The sequence below is a fragment of the Myotis yumanensis genome, unplaced genomic scaffold, assembly GCF_028538775.1.
Source record: "Myotis yumanensis isolate MYYU_CA2020_CCGP unplaced genomic scaffold, mMyoYum1.0.hap1 SCAF_2, whole genome shotgun sequence".
Taxonomy (NCBI): domain Eukaryota; kingdom Metazoa; phylum Chordata; class Mammalia; order Chiroptera; family Vespertilionidae; genus Myotis; species Myotis yumanensis.
The window spans coordinates 30808006-30832436 of NW_027223753.1; positions in this window are offsets into that span (position 1 = coordinate 30808006).

Genomic DNA, 24431 nt, shown 5'->3' on the forward strand with positions numbered 1-24431 from the left:
AAACAGCGATAAAAAATTTTCCAGCAAATAAAAGCCCTGGTCTGGATGGCTTTACAGGGAAGTTCTACCAATCATTCAAAGAAGAACTAAAACCTATCCTCCTGAGACGATTCCAAAAATTCAAGAGGAAGGCACACTTCCAAGCTCTTTCTATGAAGCCAGCATTACCCTAATCTCAAAACCAGATAAAGACACCACAAAAAAAAGAGAACTACAGGCCAATATCCTTGATGAACATAGATGCTAAAATCCTCAACAAAATTCTAGCAAATGAGATTTAGCAATACCTTAGAAAGATCATACACCATGACCAAGTGGGATTTATTCCAGGGATGCAAGGATGGTACAATATCCGCAAATCAATAAATATGATACAGCACATAAACAAACTGAGAGACAAAAATCACATAATCATATCAATTGATGAAGAAAAAGCATTTGACAAAATCCAACACTCTTTCTTGATAAAAACTCTCAGCAAAGTGGGAATAGAGGGATCATACCTCAACATAATAAAAGCCCTATATGACAAACCTACAGCCAACATTATACTCAATGGGCAAAAACTAAACCCATTTCCCCTAAGAACAGGAACAAGACAAGGATGCCCACTTTCACACTCCTGTTCAACATAGTACTAGAAGTACTAGCTATAGTGATCAGACAAGAAGAAATAAAAGGCATCCAAATTGGAAAAGAAGAAGTAAAACTGTCCTTATTTGCAGATGACATGATACTATACATAGGAAACCCTAAAGACACCATCAAAAAAACTACTGGACCTAATAAATGAATTTGGCAATGTAGCAGGATACAAAATTAATGTCCAGAAATCTATGGCTTTTTTATACATCAATAATGAACTCACAGAAAGAGAAATGGAAAAAAAATCCCACTTACCAGTGCACCAAAAAAATTAAGATAACTAGGAATAAACTTAACCAAGGACATAAAACTTAACTACAGGCCAATATCCTTGATGAACATAGATGCTAAAATCCTCAACAAAATTCTAGCAAATCGGATTTAGCAATACATTAGAAAGATCATACACCATGACCAAGTGGGATTTATTCCAGGGATGCAAGGACATAAAAGACCTGTACTTGGAAAACTACAGGACATTGAAAAAGGAGATAGAGGAACACATTAACAAATGAAAGAACATACCATGTTCATGGATTGGTAGAATCAACATAATTAAAATGTCCATACTACCTAAAGCAATCTATAGATTCAATGCAATACCTATTAAAATACCAATGGCATATTTCAAAGATCTAGAAAAAACTCTCCAAAAATTAATCTGGAATTAAAAAAAAAAGACCCTGAATAGCCACAGCTGTTCTGAGACAGAAGAACAATTTTGGAGGGATCACAATACCAGACATCAAATTATATTACCAAGCCACAGTTCTCAAAACTGCCTGGTACTGGCGCAAGAACAGACATATAAACCAATGGAACAGAATAGAGAACCCAGAAATTGACCAAGCCATTATATTCAATTAATATTTGACAAAGGAGGCAAGAGCATACAATGGAGTCAAAACAGCCTCTTTAATATGTGGTGTTGGGAAATTTGGTCAGATACATGCAAAAAAAAAAAATGAAACTAGATCACCAACTTACACCATACACATAAAAAAACTCAAAATGTCTAAAGGACTTGACTATAAGACGGGAAACCATAAAAATCCTACAAGACTCCATAGGCAGCAAAACTGCAGACATATGTCATAGCAATATCTTTACGGACACAGATCCTAGGGCAAGAGAGACTAAGGGGAAAATAAACAAGTGGGACTACATCAAAATAAAAAACTTCTGCACAGCAAAAGAAACCATCAACAAAACAACAAGAAAGCCCACTGCATGGGAGAACATATCTGCCAATGTTATCTCCGATAAGGGTTTAATCTCCAACATTTACAGGGAACTCATACAACTTAACAAAAGGAAGATAAACAACCCAATAAAAAAATGGGCAAAGGACCTAAGTAGACACTTTTTGAAAGAGGACATTCAGAAAGTCAAGAGACACATGAAAACATGCTCAAAGTCACTAATCATCTGGGAGATGCAAATCAAAACAACAATGAGGTATCACCTCACACTTGTCAGATGGCTATCATCAACAAATCAACAAATGACAAGTGCTGGAGAGGATGTGGAGAAAAAGGAACCCTCCTTCACTGCTGGTGGGAATGCAGACTGGTGCAGCCACTGTGGAAAACAGTATGGCGTTTCCTCAAAAATTTAAAAATGTAACTGCCATTTGACCCAGTAATACCACTTCTAGGAATATATCCCAAGAAAACAGAAACACCAATTAGAAAAGATATATGCACCCCTATGTTCATAGCAGCACAATTTACAACAGCTAAGATTTGGAATCAGCCTAAATGCCCATCAGCAGATGAGTGGATTAGAAAACTATGGTACATCTACACAATGGAATACTACGCTGCTATAAAAAAGAAGGAATTCTTACCATTTGCAGCAGGATGGATGGAACTGGAGAGCATTATGCTAAGTGAAATAAGCCAGGCAGTGAAAGAAAAACACCACATGATCTCACTCATTTATGGATAATAAAGAACATTATAACCTGATGAACAAAAAGATAGATACAGAGGCAGAAAAGCATTGAACAGACTGTCAAATTACAGCAGGAAGGCTGGGGAGTGTTGAGTGGGGGGAGGTAAGAGATCAATCAAAGGACTTGTATGCATGCATATAAGCATAACCAATGGACACAAGACACTGCAGCGGGGGGAGGTGGCAGTGAGGGCATGTGCTGCGGGGGAGGGGGGCGGTAGGGGAGGTGGGGGAAGGTCAATGGGGGAAAACAGGAGACATATGTACTACTATTTGTAATACTTTAAACAATAAAATAAAATTAAAATAAATAAATACATAAATAAAAATTGATAGATCAAGTAAACAAAAATATGTAAAGCTATAGGAAATTTCAAGTAATAGAACAAAAATTTGAGATTTATTTAAGAAAATTTATTGAATTGAGAATACACATTTAACACATTCTTTTTAATATCTATGTTACATTTGTAAAAATTGACCATTAAAATTTCTTAGTAAACTCTTAATTCTGAAAAGTGAAAGTCATATATGCTACATTTTCTAACTACAATGTTTAAAAAAACTGAGTTCAAAGACAAAAGAGTAGCAAAACAACATAGCAAAAACTCAGCAACTTAAAAATTTTCAAACACTCTTTTATGTAACTATCGAGTTAAGGAGAAACTCAAAATTGAAATGACTGTCTATAAATGAACAACACTAAGAGCACCATATAATGAAAACAATTGTTGAGGCTAACGCTGTATTTATAGAAAAAATGCATAGCCTTGGACGCATTTATTGGAAAACAGGAAAGAAAATCAAAACCAAGCAGCTGAGAAAAGGAAAACTAGACTATGGAAAAGAAAACCTCTGTAAAAAAAATGAAGAATTAATAGAGATAAAAGCAGAAATTAGTGAAATGAGAAACAAATGTAGATTTGGTAAATAAAACCAAATGCTGCTTCTTTCATTTATTTATATCCTAATGGCTCAAGAAAAGGTAAAAATGCCAATATACATAGAAGAAATCAGATTATCAAAGATATATTACTAAACATGGCATCTGGCCCAGAATGGAATTAATGGTGAGTTATAGCAAACCTTCAAGGAACAAATAACTTCTATTATTTAAATGGTTATAGAGCATAAAACAAAGATGGAAGATGTCTCAACCCATTCTGTTGGGCTAGCATAACTGGAGTAGGCATCTGTTGTTTTGGTTCCTTGGAGTTCATTCATCTTTCTAGCAACCACACCCTGATTTTCCTCAGAAAGAGCTCTCTCCACCCTACTCTATGTCTATGTACTTCCAGGGCAGGTGACATCATCCCTAGTTCCAGGGCTGGGTGCACAAACTTCACCAAGTTTTGCTTTTCCCCAACCACTGGAAAGAGTCAAGCAAGTGATCCTGTCGAGAACAGGGAAGCACAGGAGATTTTTCTCAGTGACTTCTGGGAAAAGTTGCCCTTGATATTAAGGATATAGGTCCTAGAGCAGCCATGTGCCTGCCTCGTGGAGCCTGAGACTAAAGCTGACACAAGGCAAAAGCAGAACCAAAAAAGGAGAGAAAATTTACATTGATTACATCATTGAGCCCTGAATGCAGCCATGCCTTGAGGTATGCCCTCCTCCTGACCCTTCAGCTCTCTAACCAAAGTTTAAAGCTGCTAAGGTCGAATCTTCTGTCATTTTCAACTGAAGCCATTAACCCTGACATACCAAAGCTGAATGAAGATATCACACACCAGAAAGTAGTATAGCCCAATCACAATTACCTCGTCGTACAATGCATAAATAATACGGTAGCAAATTTAATCTAGCTATATAAGACCAATAAATCATGACCAAAGAGGTTTTATCCCAAGAATCAAGCATAGACTTTCACATTACAAACTAAACTTTGTTTTTTTAATTCACTATAATGGTACATTAAAGAAACGAAACTAAATGATGGTCTCTATAAGATGATAAAGATCTGTAATAAGCTTTCTTAACCAGATAAAGGACTCTGCAATGGTCAGTTTTATGCATCTACTTGGCTAGGCTATGACCCCAGTTATTCAATCAAATACTAATCTAGGTGTTACTGGGAAGGTATTTTGTAATATAATTATAGTCCATAATCATGTGACGTTAAGGGAGATTTTCATAGATAATCTTGGTGAACCTGATTCAATCAATTGAAAGGCTTTAAAAGCAGAACTGAGACTTTCTAGAAAAAGATATTCCACCTGTGGGCTGCCACTTCAGCTCATGGCTGAGAGTTCCAGCCTACTATAAATTTTAATATACCCCTCCTAGTAGCTCTGTTTCTGTGGTAGAGCCCTGACTGATACAGGCTTCTAATTGCAGCAAACATCACACATACCTGTGGACCGCAGGTAACATTCCTTCTCAGGCAGGGACAAGACAAGATACTCACTCTGACCAACATTTAAAAGGATGATTGGAAAGGATCTTATTGGGAAGATGCAATACGCAGACTAATGCCCCTTTCTCCTCAGGCTATCCACGTCCTAACCCCAGAACCAGTGAATATGTTAGATCACATGACAAAGGGGACGCTGCTGGTATGATAAGTTAAGGGTCTTTAGAGAGGAGAGGGCTCTGGGTTGTCCAGGTGGATCCAATGCAATCACAAGGGTCCACGTAATGGAAAAGAAAAAGGCAGGAGATTTAGAGTCGGAGAAGGAGATGTGAGCGAGTGATGTAGCCATAAGCCAGGGAATGTGGGTGGCATGTAGAAACTGGAAAATGCAAGAAAATGGGCTCTCCCCTAGAGCCTCCAGAAAGAATGCAACCATGCCAACCCATCTCAGGCTTCTGACCTCCAGAATCTATATTACAAAAAGCCAGCGGCCGTAATGACCTAACAACCAGTCACCAGGAGGTGCATAGAGCACCTCTCAGTCCCTCCCCGCTAACCCCTGGCCGCGAGCCGCTCACAGTGGCAGGACAGGGCTCGCAGCTGTCGGGGCCGGTCGGGCGGGGTGCGCCGGTGGGGCGGGGTGCGAGCTATTAGCCAGGGAGAGCTACCAGCCGTGGAGGGGAGGGCGGGGCGTGAGCGGTGATGGGCGGGGCAGCAAGCGACTCACGCACCGAGTCTGGAGTCCCGCAGCAGCACAGCAGAGTCTGGGTCCCGCACGATTTTGTAGGCCTCTGGGAGTAAGATAATAAAACTGTGGTTTGAAACCAATAATCTAATACAGAAGGTAATATGTAAACAAAGACCTGAAGGAAGAGAGGGTGTAAGACAAGCATGTATGGGGAGAACTGAGTTTCAGACAGAAGGAAAAGCAAGAGCAAAGGCTTGCTATTTCTGTTCCTCTAGCATGCAGCTCAAACCTCAGAACTCTATACTTTGCATGGGCCCTTCCCAGACCCCAGCAATGCATTCATGTGGTGATACGTGTTGCAAAAACGTCAAAAGTAAGATATCATAACCACAATTGGTTAGGACCACTTGATCTCTTTCTTGACTTTTCTGCCATATCAATTCCCAGCACTGGAATGGCCACAGGCATTTAGGGAAAACTGAGTTGGAGATATCTTTAGTTTGAGTACAGTGGGCTATATTTGTGTGGTCCACAGTTTATTCCCTGTTATTGGAAGTTATCGCCAGCTGTCTTGGAGCAAGAATGGCTTCTAGGAATTTGCCTACTACCCACTTTTTTTACTTACTCAGGATGGTGACCTGAGAGCTTTGAGTATTGTCAGCTCACAGAATTTTTAAATATTAGTCAATGACCAAGAAAATTTGAAAGACACAGAAATCTTAGTTCAGATATAAAAGATACTTGATAGAGCTTTCCAAAATTTGATAATTCTAAAAATTCACCAATAACAAGTTGTAAAAGTAGAAGAAGCTTTTAAAAACTATTAATGATAATAATAATAATAATATAAAATTTAATCAACCAGAGTAGAGAAGACTTTTACATTCTTTCTTTCTGTGAAAAAAAATCTTGTCATATGAAAAGCTTTAACAAAGAATATGAAGCCAAAAATAAAAAGAGGAAAAAGTAATATAAAGGTATGCCAGGCAATTAATTAATAAAAAAGAGCAGGGGTCCTCAAACTTTTTAAACAGGGGGCCAGTTCACTGTCCCTCAGACCGTTGGAGGGCCGGACTATAGTTTAAAAGAAACTATGAACAAATTCCTATGCACACAGCAGCGGCAAAAACACCCGGCAGGCCGGATAAATGTTTTCGGCAGGCCGCATGTGGCCCGCAGGCCGTAGTTTGAGGACCCCTGAAAAAGAGAGTTAGTTTGTGAATTATGTCAGATGTCTGTGGTATTTACCTGCCTTTTAAATTTTTGTGATTTGCTATGATTTCTTTTTTTCATATAAATAAATATCTCCTTTTACTCCTAATTTAGTGCTTTTCATCTTTTAATTTTTTCTTAATGACCCCTTCCCCCCACAACTGAAGGAGATAAATGGTGTAATAGCTGGAAATGAAAGTAAGCTCAAGAGAAGAATGCAAATACATATATTTATATATATTTATCTACATACATATATATACACACACGCACATACCAGTACATATATAATAACTTTCTATTAAAGTATAATACATGGAAAAGAGTGCACAAGTCATGAGCATCAAACTCAGTAGGTCTTCCCAGTTTCACTTATCCACGTAACTCCTACCTCAATCAGGAAAGAGGACATTGCCAGCACCCCAGAGAACCCCTCACGCCCAGTCATCACCTGCTCCTTTCTCCTCAAGGTAACCACTGTTCTAACCATAAATTAATTCTGCTATTTTTCAGTCATACACTATGATTTTCACTCAACATTGTTTGTGAGCTGTTGAATATAGCAACCGTCCATTCATTTCCATTGCTATAAAGTAGGCCCTGTGTGACCATTCCACAATCCCCATATCCATTCTGTCCTTGATGACTGGGCATGTGGATCGTTTACTCTTTGTGCTAGTATATTTAATGTTACTCTGAACATAATTGAGCATGTCTTTTGGGGCACAAGCATATGCATTTCTGTTTGGTTTATACAATGGGTGTGAAATTGCTGGATCACAGGGTGAGTGTATGTTCAGCTTTAGCAGGTATTGTCAAGTAGTTTTCCAAAGTGGTTGTATCAGTTTACACTCCCACCAGCTGGGCAATGCAGTTGTTCCACATCCTTGTCAACACCTGGTACTGGCCAGGTCTTTTTAATTTTAGCCTCCTTGGGAAAGAGATTTAGCTGGGAGCCAGAAGGATAAATGAGAGTTATCCAGACCAGGAGTAGAGAAATGAGTGTCCATGAAGAGGCAAGAAGTTGGGGGACATGACTGGGGTATAGTGCACAGGTAACTGGAAACCAGAAGCATCCCCGGGGAAGGGCTTGGCGACTGATTAGACAGGAGGGGACAGGCAGGAGAAAGAGGAGTGTCTGCGTTTTTAAAATGTTAGCCATGGGACTGCATGATTTATGTTCAGGAAAACTCGCCCTTTTTAGGTGTACAGTTTGATGAGTTTTGACAAATATGTACAGTCGAGTAACCACTACCACAGTCAAGTCATAGAACACTTCATCACCCCACAAGGTCCCCCGATGCCCATGTAGACTCAACCCCTTTCCCCGATGGCCAGTCCCTGGCAACTACCGACCTGCTTTCTGTCACTATAGTTTTGCCTTTTCCACATTAACACAATGGGATCATGCAGTACATAACCTTTCTGGCTGGTTTCTTTTATTCAGCATAATCCTTTTGAGATTCATCCATGAGATTGTATGTATCAGTAGTTCAGTCTTATTACTGAGATGTAGTCCATTGTATGGATGTACCACAATTTATTCAATTACTTGTTGATGAGCATTTGGGTTTTGGGAATTTTTGTTTTCTGGTTTGGGCTATTATGAAGAAAACTGCTGGGAACATTCATGCACCGGTCTTTGTGTGGATAATCTTTTCATTTCTCTTGGGAAAATACCTGAGAGTGGAATTGCTGGATTCATAGCAGTGTCTTAACTGCAGAGAAACTGCCAAACTGTTTTCTAACGTGTCTGTATCATTTTGTATTCCCACTGGTAATGTGTATGAATTCCAATTGGTCTCTTTCTTGCCAGGACTTGATAGTGTCAGTTTTTTAAAATAGTTATTATTATTACTTCAACCATTCTAAAAGTTGTGTGGTAATATTTCATTGTGGTTTTGATGTGCATTTCCCTAATGATTAATGTTGTTGAACATACGTCCATATGCTTAATTACCATCTGTATCTCTTCTTTGGCAAAATGAGCCTCAGAACTTTTCATTTACATTAAATTATTTGCAAAAGTCCAAAATATTAAATAATAAATAAAATTTAAATACTAAAGCTGGGGCCAGGAGTTCTAGCTGCTCAGTTTCTTCCACTACTGTCCCTATTGTCCCTCCTCCCACGCCCTGACCTTTAAGAGGGCTCCACAGAGCAGTATTTCAAACCAGTCTAGACTCTTGATAGCTGGTCTCCAAAGATGACTTCCCAGCTAGCCACACCTTCCTGTATCCAGGCCCTTGTGTATTCCCCTCCCACACCGAATCTGGGTCAGCCCTGTAACCAATAAAATACAACAAAAGTGATGCCTCATGACTCCTGCAGTTAGGTCAGAAGAAGCCATAAAGCTCCCGCTTTAGAGCGTGCACTCTGGGAGAAACCAGTTGCCATGTAAAAAGTCTAACGATGTCAAGACCACTATGTTATGAGGAAGCCCAAGGTAGCCATAGAGAGAGGTAGCATGGAGAGAGAGACATGGCTGGCAAGCCCCCAGCTACTCCAGCCTCCCCAACCCAGACACCAGACATGTGAGTGAAGGAGCCTCTTGGATGTCCCATCTAGTCAAGCCTTTGAATGACTCCAGTCCCAGCCGTCTCTGACTACAACCCTACCAGAGTCCACAAGTTAGAACTACTCATTGAAGTCAACCTCAACCCTCAAAACCATGAAGATAATATTAAATTACTGTTTTAAGACACTAAGTGTTAGAGTGGCCTGTTATGTAACAATAGCTAATTGGAACATGGATTATGACCAGTCTTGGGGTCTGCCGGACTTGGAAAGATGGTGGGGTCTGAGTTGGGGAACAAGAGAGAGGACTCTGGATGCTGTCTCGTTCCTTCTTTTTTCTTTCTACATTAAAACTCCCTGGATGTCATCTTCTATCCTTACACTGTCAGTGCCAGAATCGTGGGTGGCTACAAGAAACGGAGACTGAGCAAGAAACAGGAACTGAGAAAGTCAAAGCAGATGCCAGGCCCAGGAATGAGCCCAGCTCTGACAAAATAATAAGAACAGTAATGCCTTACATGTTCACAGTCCTTTACAGTTTCTAAAGCACCCTGAAATGTGTTGTCTTATTTGACCCTCATGCCAGCTAGGTGTGGGGGGTATTATGACTCCCATTTAACTAGAAGAAGAAACCAGCGGTCAGGAAGGTTAAGTGTGGTAGAGAATTAGAATTCAGAACTAATTCAGAACTGCCTTCAGATGGGGGCTGGGAGCAATAAATAATTTAGCATAAAAAGTTGGTAAAGACAAAGTCAAACCCTAACTGGTTTGGCTCAGTGGATAGAGCGTTGGCCTGTGGACCGAAGGGTCCCAGGTTCGATTCCGGTCAAGGGCACATGCCTGGGTTGTGGGCTCGATCCCCAGTAGGGGGCGTGCAAGAGGCAGCCGATCCATGATTCTCTCTCATCGTGGATGTTTCTCTCTCTCTCTCTCTCTCTCACTCTCTCTCTCTCTCTCTCCCTTCCTATCTGAAATCAATAATAATAATAAAAAAGACAAAGTCAAGGCCTAATTATTTACTGAGCACCTACTGACACTAGACTATGTTCTTGCCTCATTTACTCCTCCTAACAATCCTGTAAGGTGGATGAAATTACCTTCCTTATTTTGCACCAGGTCTCTGCACCACCACTCAGAGGTGTTGCCCCAACACTCACCCACCCAACCCACCTTGTCTCCATAGGTCATTACCAATTCACCAGACACTGGCTCTGAGGCTGGAACCTTGCGCCTGGATGATGAGCACAGGGTCCTAGCTGAACCTCCTTACCACTCCTGTGCACACTGGTGTCCTCACTTCCCTTAAGCCCTAGTGGCCATGCCATTTCTATGCTCAGAAACCCTCAGGGGCTTCCAGTAGACTTTTCATCAATCTGCCACCATGCCTGTTCCTAGTTGTAGGGATTCATTCATTCATTCATACATTTCACAACTAATTATCAAATGCCTGCTGTGTGCCAAGCACTGTGTAAGGGAGGACAGCATTGTGTACAATGAGACAGACACCTTCTTTGACCACAGGAGACTACAATCTAGCAGTGTATATAAACAAGTTCCCTAAGGCACAAAGATATTTGTAGAGAACAATGGAAATATACTAAAGGGAGAGTGACCTAACCTAAGAGTGAGATGAAGGAAGTAGTGGAATGAAAGGGAGAGAGCTGAGGGAGAGAAGCATGTGCAAAGGCCCTGAGGCAGAAAGGTGCACATGCAAGGAGAGAAGATAAGACAGGAAAGAAACTAGATAATGTAGGGCTTTGCAGGTCTCATGAAGGATTTGATTGTGAAGTGAGTATAGAGCAGAGATGGTGATGAGGAGTTTTTGATTAGTAGTTTGACCTGTCTGCTGATTCCACTTGGACACAAGATGGAATCTCAAATAACTGGTTCCTGGATCTGGTCTCCCCATATGGAGCTCTTACCTCATCAACTTTCCTGTAACTCTGTCTTGTACACATTACCCTCTGGCACTGGTGGAAGCCTGGAGGAGCAGAGATAATTAATTGTCTATCCAACATCCAGCCATTGTTCCTAACAGAAATCTAGTTGAGCTTAGAAATTTCCCTTCCTATGTGGGGCCTGTGCTTCAGAGCAACTGGTCCCAGCCCCAGGGGAGAATTCTGACTGGCATGAGTCTGTATTGGCAATTCCGCTCCCTTGCCAGTGATAGATTTAGACATTGTGTTGTCTATGTCTAGATGGGATGCCTGGATCTCAGGCAGCCCTTTTGTGATCATGAGGACAAAATAAACACAGAGTAGCAACAAAAGACAGAAAGTGAACCGGTGCCCTTGATGACACCATTGAGTGACTGTATAGGAGCGCCTCCTCCTTCTCCAGAGGGAGTTCCTGTTATATGAGATCATGCATTTTCTCATCATTTAAGACCGCTGGGTTTGAGGTGTTCTGTTACTAATATCCAAGAGCCTGATATACTTCTGGTCCCAGGCACCCCTGCTCATGTCCTGAGCCTCTGAAGCTGACCACTGTTCACATGCCTATGCAGACCCCAGATTTTGAGACTCCCTATCATTGCCCTCCTTTTTCCTACCAGGACACTCACCTTGTTGGCAATCTGCATATAACACCATAGTGCTTTTTCCCTTTCGCCCCCATCAATCTAGTTTTAGACCTTTCACCATGCCTTAGACCTTGGTTCCCACAACATAACTTGCATCCTTTTGCATTGCATCCATGCTATTATAACTGAGGATAAAAAGGCTCTGCCCAAGTCCTGGCTGTTCTCCAGCTGAGCTGCTCTTTGTCTGGTCCCCTGGCTTATTCAGTAAGAAATCAGACAGAAGTTTCTTCACGTGTTGAACCTGGCAAGGCTGTAAGCAGGAAACTAAGTCAAAGTCAGAGCTTGGGAAGATCAGGAGGCAATGAGGAAGGCAAATGCAAGATGGTGATGTAGGACCAAGAGCTGGGAAGGCAGGTCATGGAGGAAGTGACTGTCAAGAGGCCTGTTTGGATTTTAAAAAAACAACAGTGTGAGTTATGGAGACAGGTCTGCCAGGCTGAAGGAGGTGGTTGCAGGAGGTGGGCAAGGCTGGGTGCCCCTTTAGATACCTAACACCCATCCCTCCTCCTGTCAGGTATCACCCAGTGTCTAGTGTAGATTTCAAAGTTCCCCTTCAGTAAACTACTAATTCCCTAGTTAGAGTGGCTCAGACTTTGACTCCAAATCAACTCAACATACAGAACGCCTACTCCTGCACTAGGTGCTAGAAATGCCATGATGAATAAACAACAGCCCCTGCCTGCTAGAAGCTCATTGTCACCAAAATGGTTTGCTGTCCCAGCCCCAAGTCTTACAGAATCAATCTGTCCCTGTTCCCCATTGCTAACACCAGAACATTCTCCTCTTCCCTCTGCATTCTCTTTTCCTTGTGATTCCACTGAATATTTACCTCTGCCAGGAATTTCTCTAACTCTCACCATCGGGCTCATTTTATGCCATTCCAGCAACTCTTGGAAATTCCTATTGAACTATGTCCAGCTGGGACTAACACAGCATGTATCCTTTCAGCCTTCAGCGGTAGGTGGGTATGTGTGTGTTCACCTCATTACAGCCAAAGGTCATGTCCTCCAATGCATTGCCATCTGAACACATTTGGATGGCAACCTGAGCCAAGGTCTTCCAGCCCTTTACTCTCCCCGGAGCCCCCGTCCTGCTTCTCTCGATGTCTCCCCTTGATGTTCTGCCAAGACCTCAGCCTCATCTCACCCCAAACTACCCTTCTAACCTGCCTTCCCTCCCATTGCCCCATTCTTGGTCTATAGCCACATCAGCCACCCAGGCACACTGGCTCAATACCCCTGACTCATTCCAACAGACACACACACGATGTTGCAATAGCCACACGCAAAACTCAGAGACTCCACAGCTGCACAAGATCTTCACCCTTGTGAACAGCACTCTCAGTCACATGACACAAAACTCCCACTCTTTCCTACAAAACTCATGTCAAATTCAGAGGCATGGTCAGTGCCACAAAAATAAAGTTGGACGCATCAAATCATGTGTATGATAAATACATGTACACATATGCACAGCCCTGGGGGACAAGATTTTCACCAGGAGCATTCTGGGAAAATGGAACATCGTAAAGTCCAATCTTCTAGAACCCAGACCCAGGCCCTGAACCCATCAATCCTGCTGGGGAAGGAGGGCAGGCAGTGCCTTTCCTCTGTGTTTGACAGCCTTGTGAGTTGCGCCTGCTCCATGGGCCTTGGTGCCGTAATTCAACCTCAATGCCCACAGGATGGCTGCCCACCCTGGCATTTTTCCCAACTTAAACTCCAGGCCTGCCTGTGCCTGTCCTTCTGGCCCCAGAGCCAAGCTGTGTCCACAGCTGCGGATGGAAGTAGGGACTGAGGTCCCATAAGGCTCTGTCTCCCAAGAAAGAGAATCACAAGATGTTTCTATCTTCCAGGATGCCCTGTGCTGAGCAGTTGGCCAGGGACTCCAGGACAAACTCTTCTCTGTGCCCAGACCACAGTCAAATCCATCTGCCTTAAACAAATTGGCAAACAGGATCCCAGCAGCCTGACCCTGGGGCTGCTAGAAGCTACGGCTTCCATCACTTTGCCTTCCCTTTCCTCTACCTCCAAACCCACACTCAGTCTGCCACAGCCCTGGGGCTGCCTTCCTGAGGATGGGCAGTTCCTGAGCCATCCCAGGAGCTGGTGCTCACTGCTAGGGCAGGTGGATGAATGGACAGGATGAATTACTTACTAGTACATACTAGTGTGACAGCGTGGAGGACCTGGGTGAATGGAGGAGATAAGGCAACAGGAGGATCTGACGAAGATCCAAAGTTACAAGGCAACTTGCTATTGACTCCAAAACAAGGAGGACAGTTTTCCTTTTCATCTGCTGAGAGCTGGGCACAAGGCTGTTCCTCTGATTGTAATGCAGGGTCAGTTCAGTCCTTCTAGCATCCTGCTAGCAGATTCTGGGGAATCTTGTCAAGAACTGCTCTTTTAACCTGTTGGCATCCTTTTCTGTCTTAGAACATGATTATTTACCTTTGTTCCCTCTCTGGTCATCATTGGGGAAAAGATCGAATGAGCAAATGTCATTGCAATAACTGACCAACCATTTGGAAAACAACAAAGCTGAAATCATACTTCCCTCTTTACACAAAAATAAATTCAAAGGGATAAAAACATAAATGGTAGAAAGTGAAACCACACAAGTACTAAAACAGAGTGAACATTTGTATTATCTTAAGGATAAGTGGCCTCTCTAAGAATGACATGAAATACAAAAGTTATGAAGAAAAGGCCTTGCAGACTTAACCACAGAAAAATCAAGTGCTGATGAAGGACAAAAAAACAAATAAGATTGAAAGTCAAGATGAGGTAGAAAAACATTGGGAATATTAGCTCTAATCTATAAAATAACTCCCACAAATATCCAAAAAGATAAATATTCCAATAGAGAACTGGGCAAACAACATGATGAGACAATGCACAAATGAAATATGAATGTCCATTAAGAACTAAATATGCTGATCAAAGAAATGCAAGTGAGAAATCAATTGTCACCTATCAGTGGGCAAAAGGTTTTCCATAAACTGACAAGGGTATATATCACTGCCAATTGTGTAAGGAAAGGAGCTCTCTTCCACACTGTGTTCATGGATTGGAAGACTTAATGGTGTTATAGTGTTAGGCTATCAATACTACACAAAGCAATACACAAACATATAGACCAATAGAATAGGATGGAAAGCCCAGAAATAAACGCTTGCATACATGGTCAAGTGATATTTGACAAGTGTACCAAGACCATTCAATGGGGGAAAGGATAGTCTTTTGAACAAATGGCGCTGGTATAACTAAATATCCACATGCAAAAGAATGAAGTTGGATGCTAACCTAACACAATATACAAAAATTAACTCAAATGGATTAAATACCTAAATGTAAGACCTAAAACTATAAAACTCTTAGAAGAAAACATAGGGCAAAACTTCATAACATTGAACTTAGCAATTATTTTTTGAATTTAAAAATAAAGGCACAGGCAACAAATGAATACATTGGACTTAATGACAACTTAAAAATTTTGTGCATCAAGGGTGAAAAAATAACCTGCAAAATGCAACAAAATATTTGCAAATGATATATAGGATAAGGGATTAATGTCCAGAATACATAGAGAAATAATACACACAACAAAAAATAAGCAAACCAATTCCAAAATGGGCAAAGGATTTGAATAGAAATTTCTCCAAGAAAAATGCACAAATGGCCAATAAACACATGAAAACATGCCCAACATCATAACTATTAAAGAAATTAAAATCAAAACTATAATGAGATACCACCTCACGCCCTTTAGGATGGCTACTATAAAAAAAAACAAAACAGAAAGTAACAAGTGTTGGTGAGGCTGTGGATACTGGAACCCTTATGCATTGTTGATGGTAATGTAAAATGGTACAGCCACTGTGGGAAAAAGTCTGGTGATTCCTCAAACAATTAAAAATAGAATTATCATATGCTTCAGCAATTACACTTCAGGATAAATAACCAAAAGAATTGAAAGCATGGTCCTGAAGAGATATTGTATACCCATATTCATAGCATTATTTACAATAGCTAAAACATGGAAGCAACCTACATATCCATCAATGGATATATGGATAAGCAAAATGTGGCATATACATAAAATGGAATATTATTTATCCTTAAAAAGAAATAAATTCTGATATATGCTACAACATAGATGAATCTTAAGGAGATTGTGCTAAGTGAAATCAGCAAGTCACAAAAAGACCAATACTGTAAGATTCCACTTCTATGAGGTGGTACTTAAAGTAGTCAAAACCATAGACAGGAAGTGGAATGGTGGTTGCAGGGGCAGGAGACAGGAGGAAATGCTGTGTTCTTGTTTAATGGGGACAGGGTTTCAGTTTTACAAGATGAAAAGAGTTCTGGAGATGTATGATGGTGAGGGTCACACAGCAATGTGAGTGTACTTAATGCCATAGGACTGTCAACTAAAAAAAGGTTAGGATGGTAAGTGGTATTGTTTTATGTATTTTAGCACAATAAAAAAAATTGGGAATGTCCTGGCCAGTGTAGCTCAGTTGGTTGAGCGTTGTTCCATACACCAAGAGATCACCCATTAGATTCCTGGTCAGGGCACATGCCCAGGTTGCAGGCTCAATCCCCAGTAGGGGGAGTACAGGAGGCAGCTGATTGATGTTTCTCCCTCTCCCCCTCCCTTCTTCTCTCTCTCAAATAAATAAAAACATATATTTTTTAAAATTAGGAATAAAAACCTAAAAAAAAGCAAAACCTGACAAGGGTGTCTATCATCGGCAATGATGTAAGGAAAGTGACTCCCTCCCGCACTGCTGGTGGGAGAGATGAGAACAGGTTGAGTGTCCGTGGAGGCCAGAGGGCCAATATACCCACAGCTGTAGTGAAGACATACAGCCCTTACTATACACACCAGGCAATCTTCTTAGTGCTTTACGTGCAATAATTTATTTAATCCGAATAGTAATCCCTCAAAAAATCCCTCCTTCATTATCCCTATTTTACAGATGAGAAAACTGAAGCCCAGAGAAGTTAAGTAATTTGCCCAAGGTCCCTTTGCTAGGGAACAGCAACATTGGTGTTGAATCCCAGGCATCTAGCTCTACTATGCTATATTATCCCCAAATGTTAATTGTGCAAACCCTTTGTCCTAGAAATTCCACTCCTGGGAATCCATCTCAAGGAGTTAATTAAGCAAGTGCACAGAGATGTGTATACAAGGATGTGGCTCTCGTGCTCGCTTCGGCAGCACATATACTAAAAGGATGTGGCTCTCTGTGTCTAATATATCAGAGGAAAAATGGGAACAATATAAATGTTCATCAGTAGGAGATCCATTGACTAAATTATGTTACTTCCATAAAAAACAGAATGCTATGCAACCATTAAAAAAGTATGAGGTATATTTCTATTCACTGATACAGAAAGATTGCAACAACATATTGTTGAGTGGAGAAACAGGTTGCAAAACAGCATGCAGAGTATGATCCCATTTAGGTAAAATTATACATATATCACTCAAGATCTGGGAGGATGCTCACCAAAACGCTAAAGGTTATTATCTTGAGATGGCAGAGATTTCAGAGAATTTTTATTTTCTCCTTTCTTCCTTTCTTGTGTTGTTTGGATTTTGTGCAGTGAGCATATATTATCTTTGTAAGGAGAGGCAATTTTTTTTAAAAATGAGCCTGCTGGAATTGGTGTCTCCTTATTTGTATCTCTCTGCACTTTGTTCAGCCAACCTACAATGAGAACTTACTATGTGTTAGGCCCTGGATTGAGAGGCAAAAGAGAGAAAGGGACACTTAGAAGGTATGGTGTGTGTGTGTGTGTGTGTGTGTGTGTGTGTGTGTGTATGTGTGTGTGTGTGTGTGTTGAGGGGAGGTAGGGGTGGGGGTGAGGGAGGACAGAGACAAGCCACAGTGGGAAACCTGGGGAGAGAGACGCCTACACTCTGCTTGACTGAGACAGAAATCGGGCCGGAGCAGAAAAGGCTCCAAGAACATGCACCAGAGAGGAGGAAAGATGAAAAGGTACAGACACAGGTACTTGGTATGAGCACCATGTCTCACTCCCAGGTTGGCTAATGCTGTCCTGTTAATGAAGTGAGTGATTAATAGCCAAGGGGATAGAGAGCTGGTATATGAGATTAATCCCAGTTAATGAATCCATTGTTAACGGCATTAAATAGCAACGGGGGGTGAGGGGAGGCAGCCTCCTCTCAGCACATCCAGGCTGGGCTGGCTCTACAGTTCCTGGGGTGGGGAGACGGGGGGAGAGGAGAGGAGGCGGACAAGCGGTGAACATGTACCGCATACCTACTGGAACCGGCACTGTCTCACGCTCTTCTGTGCTAGTCCAGTGGCTTCTATATCCTCATTTCACTGGGGCTGGGCCGTGGAGATGACAGCTTGCCCCTGTGCCCATCCCCCACCCCCAACTGCCCTACCCTCATGGACCTGACTCCAGGCCAGGCTCTGTCTGTCAGGCCACACTCCCTTTAAGGGTCTGCTGAGTGACAAGGTCCAGGGCGGGGGTGGAGGGTGAAGAGAAGCAGTCACTGGTCACTGGAGACAGGAGGACATGAAGGGACGAGAGGAGCTCTCTCAGAATCAGGGCACGAAGGGCCCTTCATGGAGGCAGCGAAAAGGTAGGTGGCAGAGTCCTTCTTGGAGGACAAGAGTCCAAAGGTGAGGTGGCCTGGCTGTGCACTGCCTCTCTTCCCTGGGACCCAGTCCTCAGGACTGTCAAAGCATCAAACTAGAGAAGTCTCTCTCCCCAGGCTGCCTCTCCACGGGTTCCAGCTGAACCACCTAGGGCAGGGGTGGGGTGTGTCTAGCCAGTGGGCTGTATACGGCCCATGAAATCATTTGGTCTGGCCCTGCCAAGGCATTAGGGGCAAGTTAATTAAATGTTTGACCAAATACAGCAGATTCATTTTTAAGTGGATAATTTTGTATGGCCCACGAATGATGTTATAAATCTCCAAATGGCCCTTGGCAGAAAAAAGGTTCCCTACCCATGGGCCTAGGGCCATCTGAGTGGGAGCCTTGGGCCCACTCCTGCCCATCCTTCCCCAGGGGTAGCGATAACATTTCCTGAGCCTCAGCTGGTCTGGTTCCTATGCTAGAAGCTGAACATATGCTGATTGGCTTGGCCCTCACAATCACCCTGAGTAATAGGCGTTCCTGTTCCCATTTCACAGATCAGGACACTGCCTTGCCCACGATCCCACAGCAAGTTAGTGGGAGAGCCTGGATTTGAAATCAGTCGTACTCAGCTCCAAATCTATGCTCTCGCTGCAACTTCTTCTTCCCCTAGACCAGTGGTCGGCAAACTCATTAGTCAACAGAGCCAAATATCAAGAGTACAACGATTGAAATTTCTTTTGAGACCCAAATTTTTTAAACTTAAACTATATAGGTAGGTACATTGTTATTAACTTCATTAGGGTACTCCTAAGCTGGCCTTTGCTAAAAACGTCCTCAATCTGATTGAGGTACGTTCGCTGAGGTCGACCCCTTCCAACTCTCCCATCCACATTCATCTTGTATACTGTTTTGTCTATTTCCTTTCCGAAAACCGACTTCTGCGCATGGGCCACGAAGTTTCAATTGCACTGTACATGCGCGCCCACGTGTGGTATTTTGTGGAAGAGCCACACTCAAGGGGCCAAAGAGCCGCATGTGGCTCGAGAGCCACGGTTTGCTGACCACTGCCCTAGACCAGTGGTCCTCAGAGTGCGGGCTCCACACCAGCAGCGGTGGCGGTAGCACCAACTTGTTAGAAATGCAGTTCCTGGGCCTCATTCCAGAACTACCAGGGGCGGGCCCCACGGTGTGTTTTAACCAGCCTGAGTGCTGCTGAGGCTGCTGCCCTGTACACTGCTTCCCCTTGGGCAGTGGAGGACTCTTCCAGGGTGATGCCCGGTGAGCCCCCTGAGTCCTCCTGCTCCTCCCCGCCTGAAGCACCAGGGGCCCTCACTCCAACAGGTGCACTCTGCGTGATTTCATCCTATCCTCCGGCTTTAAACAGCATTTATATGCTGACAACTTCCCAATTTATGTCCTCAGTCCTGACACCTCCCCTGAACTCTCATCCATCCAGCCCGCTACCTGACATCCATTTGGAGGTCTCAAGGCATCTTGAAATTAAAGTCCCCAAACCTGTTCCTCCCCCTCTCCCTCCTCTCAGTAAATGGCAACAACACTGACCCAGTTGTTCAAGCCCAAATCTTGGACTCGTCCTTTTCTCTTTATCTCAAAGCCCACATCCAAGCCAACAGAAAACCCTGTTGGTTCTGTTTGTGAAATATATTTCAAATCTGACTGCTATTTGCCACCTTCACATCTACCACTGTGCTCCAAACTGTCTTTCTCTTCTCACCTGGACTCAGTCGCTCCGTAATTAACCCCTCTGCTCCCACTCACGCCCCCTACAGTCTTGTCTACAATCGGTGGCCAGAGTGATCCTTTTAAAGCATAAATCTGAGGTTATGTCACCTTCCTGGTCAAACTCCTCCAGTGGCTTCCCAACAGATACGGAATTAAGTTCACAGTCCTTGCCTGACCTCCTAAAGCCCCATATAATCTACACATCCCTTACTTTTCTCCGATCTCATCCACCTCTCACTTCACCCGCCTATCACACCAAAACCACACCTGCCTTCTTGCTCCACCTGGATTGCGGCAAGCAGGCTCCCACCTCAGGGTCTTTGCACAGACTGCTGCTTCTGCTCAGAATAGTCATACAATTGCTTCATTCAGTTCTCTGCCTACCGCCTCCTGATCCTTACTCAGCGTTGTTTTATGCACAGCACTCATTTCACATGACATTGTGCCATAGATTTATTTCCTATCTCCCCCACCAGCCTGTAAACTCCATGGGGACAGGGATTTTTTATTTGCTCAGTAACTAGAACCATGTCTTCCACGGGAGGCACTCAATCTATATTTGCTGAATGAATGAGTGAGTGAATTTCTCTGTATTTCTGTTCCCCCACTTGTAAAAATAGGCATATTCACTTCATAAAGTACCTATGAAGACTGAGTAAATATGTTAAAATACATAGCTTGTGATTGACATAAAAAAGGTTTTTTGGATCTTCCCTTTCCTTCCCTTCCCTTCCCTTCCCTTCCCTTCCCTTCCCTCCCTTGCTTAAGAATCCATGCTGACTCCATATTTCCTACCACCTTCAGCGTGAGCCTTGACCAAGCCAGGCCATGCTGGTCAAGGGCTGACCAGGGTTTGCCAAGAACTGGCAAATAGCCAGCCTACAACTCAATCTGCCTTCTCTCTGCCCCTGAAAGAAACCAACAATAAATTCACATCTATATGACACTTTACAGTTTGCCTTACACTGATGTCAAACAGTCTTCACAACCACCCAAGTTCATACCATTATGCCCATTTACAGATGAGGACGCTGACAGGGGGAAGCTACAGGATGGCGGCTTCCGGGTGTGGCTGAGAGGGGAATCACCCCTAGTCATCTGAGGCCAATTCCCCCACTCTTTCTTCTACTTCAGGGTTCTACTTTCCACCTTTCTCTCGTGCCTGGACTGCCCTTCCCTCTGCACCAAGTCCCAATTCTACTCTTGCTCACCCGTCTCCTCCTGGAAGCCCTCCTGACTCTCCCTCTTCTCCTCCAAACTTCTCTAGGCAGGATGCACTGCATCTGTACTCTCTTGCCCTGTTCCCTGATCGTCTCCCATGGGTATCCTCTCCTCAACTACAACAGCAGTGACACATAATTTTTGAATTACATTTGCTATATAGACAAACAGATCAGAGAGATATAGAGGGAAAAGTCGAAGTTCCCCTTCACTGTCCCCTCCCCAATCCTCCTCCTCCTCGGAGTAACCACTGCCAACAGTCTGGCCTGGGGGCTGGCAGCCCCCTCCCAGGCATTTACCCACCTACACTTGCTCTCACCTGCTAACAACAATGCTTAGTAGATGGGATCATCCCACACCTATTCTCCAACTTGATTTTTTTGACTTGGCAATAGTGATCGTGCCCTGTGCACGCACAGACCCCCTTTGGAAGAGCGATAAGACCGAGGATGCACCCTCAGAGAGCACCTGCCCCAGCAGCCCCTGGGGACCTCCCTGAGCACATGGGCGTTCCTACAGGAAGGAGAGCTGAAGTGGAGTGGCAGGGGCAAGGCTGCCCTTTGAAGAGGCTGGGCCACTTTAGACTCCTTGGCGACCCACACACTGACCCTTCACTCTGAATTTACAAAACACTTCCACAAGCACTATTTTATTTGCTCCTCACAAGAACTCTGAGAGGCATTGAGTACCATTTCACAGGCGAAGACTGGAGTTCAGCCCCATCCTGTCACTCTCCGGAGCGGCTGCTCAGATCTGAGCTGGTGCAGACAAGACAGGTCCCCAGACCCTGGAAGCGGGGTGTGTGGGAGGGCACACGTGCCCCTCAGGAGTCCCAGCGGGGGCCGGAGCAGCAGAGGAGCAGCGGGACTTGGGTGGGGGTGTAAAGGTGGGGCACTTGGTAGGGCTCAAAAGCCTGACAAGGGCCTTTCTTCCCACTCCTTCCATGGCTCAGAAGAGCCTGGGCTCAGGCTGAGAAGCAGGGCTGCTATGTTGCCATGGAAACAGAGGGTTCCTCTCTCCCTCACAGCAGGAATCACGGTGATTGGGGGGTGGGGGTAGGAGGAGGATGTTTCCCTGGCAGCACCAAGGGTTGAGGCCAGGAGGCCGGTCACTCTGCCCTCTCCTTCCTCCCCCTTCCTCTCCCCATCCACTGCTGAGGCCAGCAGCCAGCAGGAGGTGTGGTGTGGGTGCAGGGGTGCTGGTATAGATCAGGAAGGGACACAGTCAGTGGGGTGGGGTTAGGTGGGGAGGCAGAGACTCTCGAAGGAAGCTGCAGAAGGTCCCTCCTGTTAGACCGCCCACGTATCAGGGGCTCCCTTACACCCCAAGCCCTGCCCAGGTTCTCTTACAGGAAGGACACAGCCTCCCTCCCATCCACTCACAGTCACACAGTCAACCCCACTCTCTAACCCAGCATGTCCATGCTGACCCGAGGCACATGTGCAATGAACTTCTTGTGTGCACACGCACACACACACACACACACACACACTGCCAACCACACACATGCAGAGTCATTCGCTGATATGCTCATATGTTGACGTGTTGACACATTCATTCACAGTCACACCCAGACAGGCAAACCACATGCACCTGTTACCTGATGCACAAGTGTGGTCACATATTCATGCACACATGCAGGCATGCACTCTCTCTCTGCCTCTAGGACTGTCAGTCCTGGAAGTGCCTTGCCTTCTTCATATCTCCTCCTACTCACTCCCCCTCTCCTTTGTCTCTTCCTTCTTCTCCCCCACCCTCCCTACCCCCCATCCCCCCCTACTCTCTCCCCAACCTCCCCATCCCCACCCCCCACCTCCAGCCTTCAGCCTGTCCTTGGTGGGAGCCCTGCCCTCTGGTCTCAGCCCTGGAAGGAGATGCTGTCATTTCCAAGGGGGCAGATTCTCAGACACAGACAGTGCTCAGCCTTGGAAAAGCAGGAAGGGCTGGAGGGATGCTGTGTCAAGTCTGACGCCTTGCCCACCTCCCTTCCCTTCCAGATGACACTCCTGTCTGATCCCAGCTGAGTTTAAGAGCAGCAAAACTACCCCCCTCCCCAAACAAAACAAAACAAACAAAACTCTCCTGCAAGCTTGCCACTGTAAAAAACAGTGACTATCTGAATAGCCGTGGTTAATAATAATAGGCAGTTAAGTGGCTAATTATTGAGGGCTTGAGTACTAAGTTCATGGCCCCACTTATTCTTCATATCAACCTCCAAGGCAGAGAATAGTATATCCATTCCACAGAGAAGGAAACGGAAGCTTAGAGAACCCATGTAACTTCCAAGTGTTGGAGTGAGACCCAAACTTGGGCCTGCCAGGTGCCATCAATCTCTAACCAAGAGACCAACTGGCAGTTTGCACGCAGTGAGCTCTGCACTGGGCAGGGGCACTGTAGCAGAGATCTGGGTATGGGCAGGATGACTGGCACGGGGAAGCGGACACCTGCTGGTTGAGCTAGAACACTAGACATCTCCCTCCTTAGGGCCCGTGGGTCATTCTCTGCCTGGATCTCAGGGAACTGCCACAGGGAACCTCTGGGGCTTGAGCCCCCTGCTCTGTGCCTGGACTCCTCCTCGCAGCCTCTCCTCTTCATGTCACCAGCTTGTGCGTCCTTCCAAGCCCCAGCTGCAAATTAGTTCTTTTGCAGAGAATTATTCTAGTTCCATTTCCCTTCTGGCGCACTCCAGCCAGGCCCAGAGAGCTATTAGAAAGGACTACAATGTCTCATCAAGGTGCTATGCGCAACACACATTAGCTCATTTCTAAGGAGAATTCTGTTCTCGGTTACTTTTTTCTCCTCCCTGCTACACTGAGATTATATTCTCCTAGCATTTTGAAGGTAAAATGTGTTTTCTTAAGTGTCCTTACTTGAGAAAATTTTAAGT